Genomic DNA, 12,952 nt, shown 5'->3' with positions numbered 1-12,952 from the left:
GGTACGAAGCACGATGGGGGGACGCTCTTAGCGTAGGGCCACAGGGACAGCTGGGTGTGGTCAACATTTGTTCCTGTCTGAGGGTCCGCTAATGGCCGAGACCCTCCGGCTCCCTTCCCCAGGCCTCAGGCGGCGCTGGGCCCGGCCTTGGCCGCAGGTGTCCCCAGACCCGCGCTGAGACCTCTGCTTGCGGCTGGGGGACCCGGAATCCCGCCGCCACCTCCGGCGGGGCAGGGTGGGGGTGGTGGGAGGTCCATCGGAGGATTAGAGGAGCGGCTGCGCGCTTGCCGAAGGCGGCCCCCTGCGCCCCCTGGCGGTCGTGGACGCCTGCGCAGGGCCGGGCTTCCCACCGCGCGTGCCCCGGAGCCTCCACCCTCCGCGCGCGTCCAGTCCCGGTCCCTTCCGGCCTCTGTCTCTTGGGGTGAAGCGGGGCTGGGGTCTGTGCGGACAGCCCCTGCTTTGCTCCCACGGGCCGCCATTCCAGCGTCAGCGGCAGGTGGGGGCCGCTGGGACAGAAGGAGTTAGCATCGCCACGCAGGCTGGCACCGGCGCCGGAAGGAGACTTTCCCAGGGGCCTGCCTGAGTGAGGGCCGCCCCTAGACGCCGCACCGCTCCACAGTCGGATTTTGTTTTGCTTCAGAAATACTTCAGGACCTTCTGTTACTTTTATGTATTTGGGGAAGGGTTTTAAGAACGTCGCCAAAGTAACTTAACTCTTGAAACAGAACATGACAACCAAACGAAAACGTTAATGGCGTAGCCATTCTTCAAAAAGTTAAGCATAAAATTACTATGCGACCCAGCCTCTGGGTCATATACCTAAAAGACTTCCACTTCTGGGCATATACTCAAAAGAAGTGAAAGCAAGTCTCAAGCAGATACTCGCACACCCATGTTCACAGCAGAGTTATTCACAACCACCCAAAGTGGAAGCTTCCCAAGCAGTCATGGACACCCGCGTGGATAAACAAAATGTGGCAATATTACCCAGCCTTAAAGAGAGAGGAAATTCTGACACATGCTACAACACGAGTGAATTAACACTGAGGGACATTATGCCAAGTGAAAAAAGCCAGACAGCAGACACCAAAGGACAAATGTATGATTACACTTCGATGAACCATCTAGCATAGGCAAATGCAGAGGGACGGAAAGTAGACGAGAGGCCACTAGGTTCTGCGTGGGGGCACTGGGGAGTTATTGCTTAACGAGTACAGAGTTTCTGTTTGGGGTGTTGAAATTTTTTGAAAATAGCGGTGATGGCTGCACAACATGGGGGGTGTCGTTAATGTCACCGACTAGTACAGCTTTGGGTTTGCCTCCCCTCCTCCCCGCGGCCAGGGCCAGCGCAGTGACTGAGCCAGAGCCTGGAGTCATGTAAGTGGAAGGGGCGGGCTGCCAAGCACGCACGATCGGTGTGGGCAGCCCCCGTGCAAGCGGCCCGCAGCGGTGGAGAAGCTCTCTCCTAGCCTCACATCTCCCGGGAGTGCCACTAGGTGAGTCCGCATTGTTTGCTTTCCTCTGGGGAGCTGGCCTTGGCCTGGGCCTGCTCCGGGCTTTAGTACGCTGGCCCCAAGCTTTCCCAGGACAGAGAGTGACAGCGACTGGTGTTGAACCCAGCGTGGCCGGCTCACAGCCCAGGTTAGCACAATGGGGAGGAGGCTCTGGTGGCTTTGCAGGGGCCCCTCTCTCCTACTGAGGTATGGCCAGGGCCGCGGTGGCCACCTCATCTCCATGGACCTTCACCCCTGCGGCAGCCCCTCCCTTGCCCTGCCCCTCTGCGAGCTCAATCTCCCTCTCCCCCTCCCGTGTCTGTCTCCACCCAGGCCCGTTCTTTCCTCAGAGGCTCCGGGACCCCTGGGCCCCAGTGCTCTGCCTCACCTCCCTGCCTCCCCAGTCCGGTGTACATTGCCCAACAGGCACATCAAACTTCTGCTTATGTCTCCAAAAACTGGGGAGGGAAGAGTTTGAAATTTGAAATTTTAAAAAAGGACATCAAATTACTTATTATGGGAAACCAGGATTTGTTGGAACCCTGGATTTTGTTGTACCTGTTTGCGGTTTTAAGTTGCTTTTATTTTGAGCTGCATGGGTGGGTGGTAGGAGGCGCTAGTCTTTGAGGGTTTATATCCTGTCGGGCATCTTGAGCTGGCCCTGCCCAGCCTGCCCCGGAGGTGGGTCTTCTCCCTCCGGCTTCTCGCTTACCCTCATGGAGGCCTGCCATCACATCGCAGGGGAGGCCAGGCCAAGGAAGAGCGGGGAGAATAGGAGGTGGAAGGAGCCTTCAGCCTGCCCCAGGGGAGTTTGCTGTCCGTGCAGTGTGGTGTGGGGTGGTCCAGCTGCCCGGTGGAAATGCTTAGGAGAGATGAGACTGAAGGAGGGAGTGAGGGAGGAGCTGGGGTTGAGGCCAGCATACAGAGGAGGACAAGCACCCTCGTGGTGCCCATTTGGGGCTCTGACCAAGGACAAGAGGGCATCTGCTTCCGGATGGCTGGGGAGGGGCAGACACCACCCGGGGTCTCCTGGGAGTATCAGCTTGGCCAGGAGGAAGCAGGGCACTGGGATTAGGAATCCCCAGTGACCTCACCATGTCCTCAGTGGATGAGGGGACCTCTCTGGAAAAAGCGTTTGATGGACACTCACGTGCTCCTTCTGGAGTTGTGACAGCACACAGTGGGCCTGTTACAGGGTTACTTTGTGTTGGACACTTGAGAAGCCTGTTGGCATTGCCTGGCAGGTGGCCCGGTTATGGGAACAGGTACATCGGTGGCGGCCCCTACCTGTGCCCTGCCCGCTTCTCTGAAGAAGGTAGGAGAGGGGGCAAGTCTGTGCCCCCCCCACCTTGGGAGAATTGGGAACACCACTCCCAGAGGGCACGGGGGAGGCGCTGGCCCAGCAGCAGGCCCCCCCTGCAGACTAACCTCTGGCTTCAGCAGCTGCAGCCGCACCAAGTTCCTGGGACTATATTGACACTTTTGGATTTTAAGAAGTAAAAGGGCCTTAGTTTCTTCCTGTGTCAGACCACAGCCGTTGCTTTCTGACCTGCGGCTTAAGGAACTCTCGTGCCGAAAGGGGCAGTGGATGCGAAACGCTTTCCCTGGGTCTGAGGCTGCTGGCCCACAGTCATGGGCATTCCCACGGTGAAGAAACATGCCCACGTTGCCTCTTGACAAGTGGATTCATAAGTCTGTCCTTTGGAATTAATCTCCTGTAGATGGAAACGTGCAGCAGATGAGCGATGCTTCCTGCTTTTGCAAGTCAACACAGCCAAGGGGCCCCGGACGGCAGAGCAGCCAACTAGTATGGCCTCAAAAGAAGTGAGAACCCGGAGCCAGTCAAACCTGGCCAGTGGACGACCTCAGGGCATCTGGGAGTCTCTCTGGGTGTGTGTGTGTGTGCACGCACATGTGTGTAAGGGGGCAGTTTGTGATACACTTCGCGTCACTACTGGTTCTATCACTAAAGAGAAAGGACCCCCTGAAAGGAAAGGAAGAAGAAGTAGGAGACGGATTTTCTTGTGGCTGAACTTTCGTCAGCCTTTTGTGAAAGAGCACAGCCCTGTTCATCCCCAGGAAAGCAGTGAGGCCAGCGCCGCACAAGACACGACAGGATGAATTTCTGGAGTTTTGGCAGAGCCAGGTTTGGAACGCATCCCTTAGGAGGGGCAGGCAGAAGGTGCTAGAAGAATCCAGCAAGGCCTAGCTTGCATACAGAGTCGTCCTTAGCTTTAACGAGAGGAAGGCTTTGCAGATGGGATGCAGTTTTCCAAAAGGCATCAGGTTATAAAAGTCCATTCAGCCCAGAGTATTTACACCGATGTCAACCCCGTGCATCAGGCGGGGGCCGGTTCTGGCTCCGCTGCTCGGCCCTGAGCAAGTTCCCTTCTGCAGTCCTGCATACCTTCTGTGGAGAATGGAGACTCCTGGCCGTCCCTTGCAGCATCCTTGTGGAGATCAAATGCTCCTATCAAGTGCCTGGCTAAGCATCTAGGGCACCGTAAGTGCTCAATAGATATCAGTGTGGCGGGCTGCTAGCTGAAAGATTGAGAAATTTGGGTTGTTTAGTTTTGTGGGTGTTCTATTTAAGTAATTCTGTTCGTCCTTGAGGGGTGGGGGCAGAGTGGGCCCATGGCTGGTGAGGAGACAATGAAAGGTATTTTTCTCCTTCCAGGAAGAGAACCAACTTTACTATTCTTAGGATCTTGACCTCCTTTACATCTGGAAAAACTTTGTAGTTTTAAGGCTGATGCCCTGTCATGGCACAAAGAAGCAGAATGAACGTGTTGCGTTTTGGAGGCTTGGAAAGGGTACAGTAGGCTGAGGCTGCCATTTAGCCCCCGGGGACTGGGAAGAACAATCTATGAGCTCACCTGTGGGAGGGGAGAGGGCTGCAGGGATCCTGCGTGGAGAGCCCTGGGCAGGCCCAGTGGGGAGGGTGACGGCATCCTCCTCGGCAGGGCCCTGCCAGACAGAGGGAGGAGGCCAGTGAATGTGTGCTGTGGGGTGAGACCACAGCATTGTCCAGGTGGGGGGAACCACCGTGACCTGCACACCTGGAGGACCTTTGCAGGGCGATGGGACCCCCACCCCCAGATGTTGTGGGATCCAAAGGAGGAGTCCTAAAAGGACGGGAGTCAGATGTTAAACACCTCCCGGTCTTAGTGGGTGGTTCCTAATAAATCAGAGGGGAAACATCTAACATTATTTGCATCTTGAGGTGAATAATTCCTTGTGAATGAGACACAAAGATATCGTGGGTAACATGTGCTTGGGATCTCAGCAAACCAGTGCCAGACAAAACTGCCCAGGTGTTTTTTTCACCTGGTGGTTTGGGTTCTCTTGACATAAACTGATAGAGGCCTGAGGATCAACAAACCATACCCACCCAGCAACAACACAGGACTGAGGGGTAGCAAGGAAGAAGAAGAACCCAATACCATTCATATTAATGAAAATACATGTGAACCCACGATACATATTTATAAGGACACTCACCCATTCAAGGATGTGGTCTCACACTGGTGAAGGAGATGGGTGTGGGGACAGAGGGAGTCCATGGGTAAAGAGAGTGTCAGGAGAGGGCCGCCTGGCCTGGCAGGGATGCCTGGGTCCTGAGGCCGGAAGGATGACCAGAGCAGCTCTCTGCAGAGGCTGCTCAAAGAGGTGAGAGGCAGGAAAAATGCTGGGCATTAACCATGAAGGCTCCGTCACAGATGCCATCAAATCTTCAGGCCATGCATGAGGCTCCAAGGAATTGGCTGGATGCATAGAGAGCTTTCCAGGCTGTCTGCCCTTCTGTTCATTTTGAGTGTCCAGTGTTGACTCGTTCGGACCCTGGCACTTGGGAGGATTCATATGTGCTCCCCTGGCAATTTCTCGGGTTCCGATAAGCACAAATGGCTTGTGTCTGATGGGGATTTCTTCTTTGATTTCTTTCAGGAATGACATTGAAAGTAAATTGTTCTACTTAAAGTGTTGGATCCTAATACATCCCACTGGAAAAACTCTCTTTCTCTGTGCTGCCAGAATTCTCCTTCACCATCAGGCTTTGTGGATTTTCCAGAAGAACCAGAACTGAGGGCCAGGCTGCCCCCTGGGGCCATGTCCCGGCTGCTGACCCTTCAGTGACGGGATTTCTGTGGATTGTCCTTCTTGGGAAGATGGGGGTGACTGTCGTCCTGGTCACTGATGCTGGTGACACATATCTTTATCCAAAGAGATACATTAGAAACTTAGTGCTCTGTCCTCCAAAGAGATCCCAATCTTTTTGGAAGAAATGACTAAGTCAATTATGATATAGGCAGATAATTTAATATTTTGCACCCATGAAAAATCCTACTTTTGAAGCATCATTATGGACTTGGGGAAAGGTTCATATTACATCCATTCTGATAACCCTTACCAGTGCCTCTTCCCCACGACACCAGCTGATGAGAGAAGAGCAGAAGCACAAACAGGCCACACCCGAATCTACTGGAAATTACTCTTTGGCTGGTTTCCATCCTATAGCTAATTGGTCTGCTTTTCAGACCTTGTGAGCCAGAAGAAATGGCCCCAGGATCACAGACTTTGCAATTCCCGGAGCTCAGCAGATCCCGGGACAGCAGGAAAGGCTTGGCTCCACAAGCCTTGGCTCATTCCTACTGGGGGTGGGGGGGCAAGGTCGCAGTCAGGGCTCAGGGTCGGGGTTCAGGGGCTGGGGGCCCGGTGGTTCCAGGCCAAGCTGCACATGAGGGCCGTGCCTTCCCCCTTCTCACAGCAGGTCCTACAGTCATGCCCCAAGCACAGTCTCTGGACCCTGGCCTACAGGTTAAAGAGTTCCGGGAAAACTAGACATTTAGGGATATTTGGAATCTGAAAAAGCCCAAGAAAACGAGGCGGCCCCTGCGACCCCCATTTCTACCCTGGGGAGAAGGGCATCGGGAAGCTTGGGCCCCAGGACCCTGCAGGCTTCCTTAGGCGGAGGGCTCCTCTGTTCTTGTCCCCTCTGAAGGTCTCCCCTGTCGATCTCAGCAACTCGAACTCCAAGTGGGAGGCATCGCCGCATAGAACCTGAAAGAGGTGTTGCTGGTGACGTTACTGAGCAAGTGCAAGAAGAAGCTTTCTAAACTCCTTGAGATTCAGCCAGGAGGATCCTCCCGCAGCAAGTGTCCCGCAGAAATAAAGGAAGGTGGTAACAAAAAAGGAGAGAGAGAGAGAGAAGCGGTGGTGTGTGGGGCAGGGGTGGGGGGGCAGAGTGGTAGGGGCATGAGGATGGCCTGATAGATCACTGAGGTAGAACTGAGAATCCAGAAATAAACCCTCACATTTACAGTCAATTGAATTTCAAGAGTGATAAAGCAATTCACAGGGGAAGGGATAGTCTTCTCAAACAATGGTGCTGCAGCAAGGATATCCACACACAAAAGGAAGAGCTTGAACCTCTAACACAAAATGGATTAAGCACCTAAATTTGAGAGCTAGAACTAGAAAACCCTTAGAAGAAAACATAGGGATAAATCTCCATGACCTTTTATTTGGCAGTGATTTCTTAGATATGATGCCAAAGCATGAGCAACAATAACAAAAAATAAATAAATTAGACTGTCAAAATTTAAAACTTTTCTGCCTCAAAGGACACTATCCAGAGAGAAAAAAGACAACCCATAGAATGGGAGGAAATATTGGCAAATCATGTATCTGGTGAGGGACTTGTACCTAGAATATATAAAGAACTCTTACAACTTAATAATAAAAAGACAACGCAATTTAAAAAACAGGCAAAGTATCTTAATAGACCCTTGTCCAAAGAAGATATACGAAGTCACAGGAAAAGATGTTCAACATCACAAGCCATCAGGGGAATGCAAATCAAAACCACAACCAGATACCAATTCACACCCAGTAGGATGGCTATTATTAAAAATCAGATAATAACAAGTGTTGGTGAGGAGATGGAAAAGGTAAAAGCCTCACACACTGCCATGGGAATGGAAAATGGTGCATTCACTTGAAAAACAGTCTGGCGGTCCCTCCAAAAGTTCAACATAGAATTACCATTTGAGCCAGTGAACCCATTCCCAGGTATATCCCTGAAAGAACTGAAAACATATGTGACACAAAAACCTGACCATGAATGTTCATAGCAGCATTATTCATAATAGCCAAATGTCCACCAACTGGCAGATAACAAATTGTGCTATATCCATACAATGAAATATTACTTGACATAAAAAAGGAATGGAGTACTGATAAGGTGCTATCTCAGGGATGAACCTTGAAAACATTATGCTAAATGAAGCCAGTCACAAGAGACCACATATTGTATGATTCTATTCACATGAAGTGCCCAGAAGAGGCGAATCTATAGAGACAGAAAGTAGATAGGTGGGGGGTTGGGGTTGCCCAGGACTGGGAGGTGAATGGGGAATGGGGTGACGGATGGGGGTGGGGATGATAACTAAAGTGTACAGGTTTCTTTTTTTTTTTTTTTTAAGATTTTATTTATTTATTTGACAGAGAGAGACAGCGAGAGAGGGAACACAAGCAGGGGGAGTGTGAGAGGGAGAAGCAGGCTTCCCGCTGAGCAGGGAGCCCGATGCGGGGCTCGATCCCAGGACCCCGGGATCATGACCTGAGCTGAAGGCAGACGCTTAACAACTGAGCCACCCAGGCACCCCAAAGTGTACAGGTTTCTTTTTGAAGTGATGAAAATGTTCTAAAATGAATTGTAGTGATGGTAGCCCAACTCTGAAGATAATACGAACCACTGTATTATACATTTTAAATGGGTGAGTGGCAAGGTGTGTGAATTATATCTCATTAAAGTTGTTACCGAAAAAATCTTAGGGACTGATTAAAGAGTCTTTACTTAAAAGAATAGTTCACCTGGGCGCCTGGGTGGCTCAGTTGGTTAAGCGTCTGCCTTCAGCTCAGGTCATGATCCCAGAGTCCCGGGATCGAGTCCCACATCGGGCTCCCTGCTCGGCGGGGAGTCTGCTTCTCCCTCTAACCCTACCCCCTCTTGCACTCTCTCTCTCACTCTCTCTCTCTCTCAAATAAATAAATAAAATCTTTAAAAAAAAAAAAAAGAATAGTTCACCACAGAATTTCTAATAGGTGCATTTAAAAATATGGTTCAATTCCCGCATATGTAAGGCATGAATTGCTCTAAGAAGCAAGAGATGCACGTGTAGATTAAAGTCACTCGTCTGTATTCATAGCACGCGTGAAAAGGGGTTGATTCTTGAATTTAGTCAACTCCCATGTATGAAAACAAGGCAAAAAAGGTGTAGTCATATATTCTGTCATAAATGTCATCTCCAAGAAGAATGCCACGTCCTCTAGGAAGAGGCTTGCAGGGGTCAGTACGTATGTAAAGAAACCTATTTCTAGTGACTTCTTCAGTGTGGCTCCTCCAGGGGGAGCCATAGCTTGGGGCACACTTCCACTCTGCCAACCCTGAGCGGCCACAGGGCACGGAGAGTGGACTGGGAACCCAGGCCTGGGGACAGGTGACATTAGACAAAGGACCTGGCCTGAGGGTTCCCCGAACATTCGTTCCCCTCCCGGGCCACCTGATGTCTCCCCTAGAGGTTGACTGGCAGTTGCTAGGTCTAAGTAAACAATGAACCAAATCTATTTGTACAGAAATGTAGGGAAGAGGTGAAGCATGGGGCTGGGCCTGCCTGCGCGTCCAACACAACAAATTCATGGCCTGAGAGTGTTTTGTAAGGAAGAAGTAGATCAGATATTGTGTTTGATGGTCCCGAGTGGCAGGGCAGGGGGAGGGGGGGACAGATAAGCCATTCAAACCTGTAAGTAATCACTGTTCCCCAGCTTATCAGCATATCCGCTCTGGAACACAGGGTTCCTCCTGGATGTAGTTCTAGTTCCAAATAACAGGGGTCAAAGGGCATACCTTTACTATGGGGAGACTTGCTGGGACCCCCCATAGGACCTGAGTGGGTTTTGTGTATTTGTTTGTATTTTAGGAAAAGGAACATAATTGCTCATATCTCCTTAAATTTAACTTTATTTTATTTTTTTTTAAAAGATTTTATTTATTGGGCGCCTGGGTGGCTCAGTTGGTTAAGCGACTGCCTTCGGCTCAGGTCATGATCCTGTAGTCCCGGGATCGAGTCCCACATCGGGCTCCCTGCTCAGCAGGGGGTCTGCTTCTCCCTCTGCCCTCTTCCCTCTCGTGCTCTCTGTCTCTCATTCTCTCTCTCTCAAATAAATAAATAAAATCTTTAAAAAAAAAAATAAATAAAAGATTTTATTTATTTATTTGACAGAGACACAGCAAGAGAGGGAACACAAGCAGGGGGAGTGGGAGAGGGAGAAGCAGGCTTCCCGCCGAGCAAGGAGCCGGATGTGGGGACTCGATCCCAGGATCCTGGGATCATGACCTGAGCCGAAGGCAGACGCCTAACGACTGAGCCACCCAGGCGCCCTTAAATTTAACTTTAAATCTCTTCTTTAATCCTGGCTCATTGGCCGATGCTTTTTCACCAGACTGTTTTATATATTCACACGTAGCACACATAACTGCTATTCCATCCACAGGGTGACTTTTCCATCAGGGCCTCTGCTGGGTACCGATGAATTCAGAAGTGTACTCTAGAGAACAAATGAACTTCTGAATTCCAGATGGATCTGAATTCAGATTAAGGTTCCTGTGGTCAGCCCCAGGGGTCATTGACTTCCTGTCTGTGGTGCCATCTGGGCTCCCTCTCCCATTAGTTAGTCAGTGACCCCGCCTCTTGTGGAGGGCTGCTCTGGGCATCAGGCCCTCACACGTGGTCTAACGCCTTGACTATGCATGCATTTGTTTATTTTATTTATTTATTTTTTAAGTAACTTCAGCCTCCCCTTCTTCTTTTTAATTTTTAAAAAATTTATTTTAGAAAGAGAGAGAGGCATAAGCAGGGGGAGAGGCAGAGGGAGGAGAAGCAGGCTCCCCGCTGAGCAAGGAGCCCAATACGGGGCTCGATCCCAGGACCCTGGGATCATGACCTGAGCCGAAGGCAGACACTTAACTGACTGAGCCCCCCAGGCACCCCTATGTATTTGTTTTTAAAACAGCTATTTTTTTTTAAAGATTATATTTATTTACTTGAGAGAGAGAGAGAGGGAACACAAGTGGGCAGAGGGGCAGAGGGAGAGGGAGAAGCAGACTTCCCGCTGAGCAAGGAGGCCAATGAGGGGCTCTATCCCAGGACCCTGGGGTCATGACCTGAACTGAAAGCAGACACTTAACCGACTGAGCCACACAGGCACCTCTAAAACCATTTTATAAATCAATGATTATTATTGTGGAATAGTCCTCAAATTACAAAGAAGAAAATAAAAACAGTAATTCCATTTTTTAGAACTAATTACGGTCTTTTTACATCTGTATAGGTTTTTTCTATTATTATTAAGACCACATTTTTTGAGTAGTTTGAGGTTAACAGCAAAATTGAGGGGAAGGTCCAGATTTCCCCTATACCCCCTACCCCCGTCCCCACACATGCACAGCCTCCTGAGAGGGGGACATTTGTTACAACTGACACATCATTATCACCCAAAGTCCATAGCTCACATTACAGTTCCCTGTTGGTGTTATTCCTTCTGTGAGTTTGGACAAATGTAGAGTAACATGTAGCCATCATTATGAGACCATTTAGAGTATTTTCACTGCCCTAAAAATCCTCTGGGCTCTGCCTATTTCTTCCTTCCCCAACCCCCCAAATCCTGGCAATCACTGCTCTTTTTACTGTTTTCATAGTTTTGCCTTTCCCAGAAGGTCATAGAGTTGGAATCACACAGTATGCAGTCTTTTCAGATTGGCTTCTTTCACTTAGTAACATGCATTTAAATTCTTCCATGTCTTTTCATGACTTGATAGCTCATGACTTGTTGGCACTGAATATAGTCCATTATCTTGATGTTTTAGTTTATTTATCTATTTATCCTCCTGAATCTTGGTTGCTTCCAAGTTTGAGCAACTACGAATAAAGATGCAATAAACATATAGTTTTTTTTATTTTAAAGATTTTTATTTATTTATTTGTCAGAGAGAGAGAGAGCGCGCACAAGCAGGGGGAGTGGGAGAGGGAGAAGCAGGCTTCCCGCTGAGCAGGGAGCCAGATGTGGGGTTCAATCCCAGGACCCTGGGATCATGACCTGAGCCAAAGGCAGACACTTAACAGACTGAGCCACCCAGGCGTCCCAAACATACAGTTTTTAAACAGAATTTTATAATATGCTTTCTTTATTCAACAATAGATCATGAACATTTTCTCAAGTCATAAATATTCCTATGCAATTTTATTTTAAGGGTCACACTGTAATCCATCACATGGATTAAACGAGTTAATACAAGTAAAGCCCTTAAAATGAAGAGTGACACATGGTAAGAACTCAATATACCTTAGCAATTATTACAGTATGATTGTGTATATAAACTATATGTATAATTTAATCAGCCCTTTATAAGAGGATATGAGGGTGGTCTTCACTTTTTCACTAATATAAATAATTACCCAGTGCGCATCCTTGTGGACAAATAACCAACATTTACAATAGTTTCATTCATTTTTTTTCTCTTTAAGCTTCCTACATGTGTCTTTAGAGTCTCACTTTCTAACGCCAAACAGAGACAGCTTTTCTGTGGGGAAGCACAGCACTGAAGGGAGCTGAATTGTTTGGGTTCCAATCCTTCTACCACTTTGCCCTACATGTATGACTCTGGATACGTCACTTCAGCTCTCTGTGCCTCAATTTCCTGTTCTGTAAAAAACAAAAAAGTCCTTATAGAGCATAAAGCATAGACTTAGTGAATCACTAGTTGTACACCTGAAATTAATGTAACATTGTGTCAACCATACTTCAATTAAAAAACAACAGGAAAAAAGTCCTCATAGGATTGTAAAGAAGATTAAATGACTTAATAATATATGGGCCATCAGTGGATGAATGGATAAGCAAATAGGGTACATCCATACACTGGAATATTATTCAGCCATAAAAAAGGAATGTAGGCATGGTAAGCATAGTTAATAATACTTGATACATACATATATATATTGTATGTTTGGAATTGCTAAGAAAGTAGATCTTAAAAGTTCTAATCACAAGAAAAAGACTTGGTAACTATGTGTGATAATGGATGTTACCCAGAAATCATAGGGATCATTTTGCAAAATACACATATATTGAATGAGTATATCCTACATCTGAAACTATTATAATGTTATGTATCAATTATATCTCAAAAAAAAAAAAAAAAAAGGACGCAGCCTGATACCTGCTACAATTTGGATAACCTCAAAAACATTACACTAAGTGAAAGAAGCCAGACCCAAAAGGCCACATATTGTGTGATACCTTTGTTAAGATATATCCAGAATAGACAAACCCATAGGGACAAGAAAGATTAATGGTTACCAGGGCATAGAGAGAGGGGCAGTGGGCAGTAACGACTTAAT

The sequence above is a fragment of the Phoca vitulina genome, unplaced genomic scaffold, assembly GCF_004348235.1.
Source record: "Phoca vitulina isolate PV1807 unplaced genomic scaffold, GSC_HSeal_1.0 scaffold4, whole genome shotgun sequence".
NCBI classification, from domain to species: domain Eukaryota; kingdom Metazoa; phylum Chordata; class Mammalia; order Carnivora; family Phocidae; genus Phoca; species Phoca vitulina.
This window is presented reverse-complemented; position numbering follows the sequence as displayed.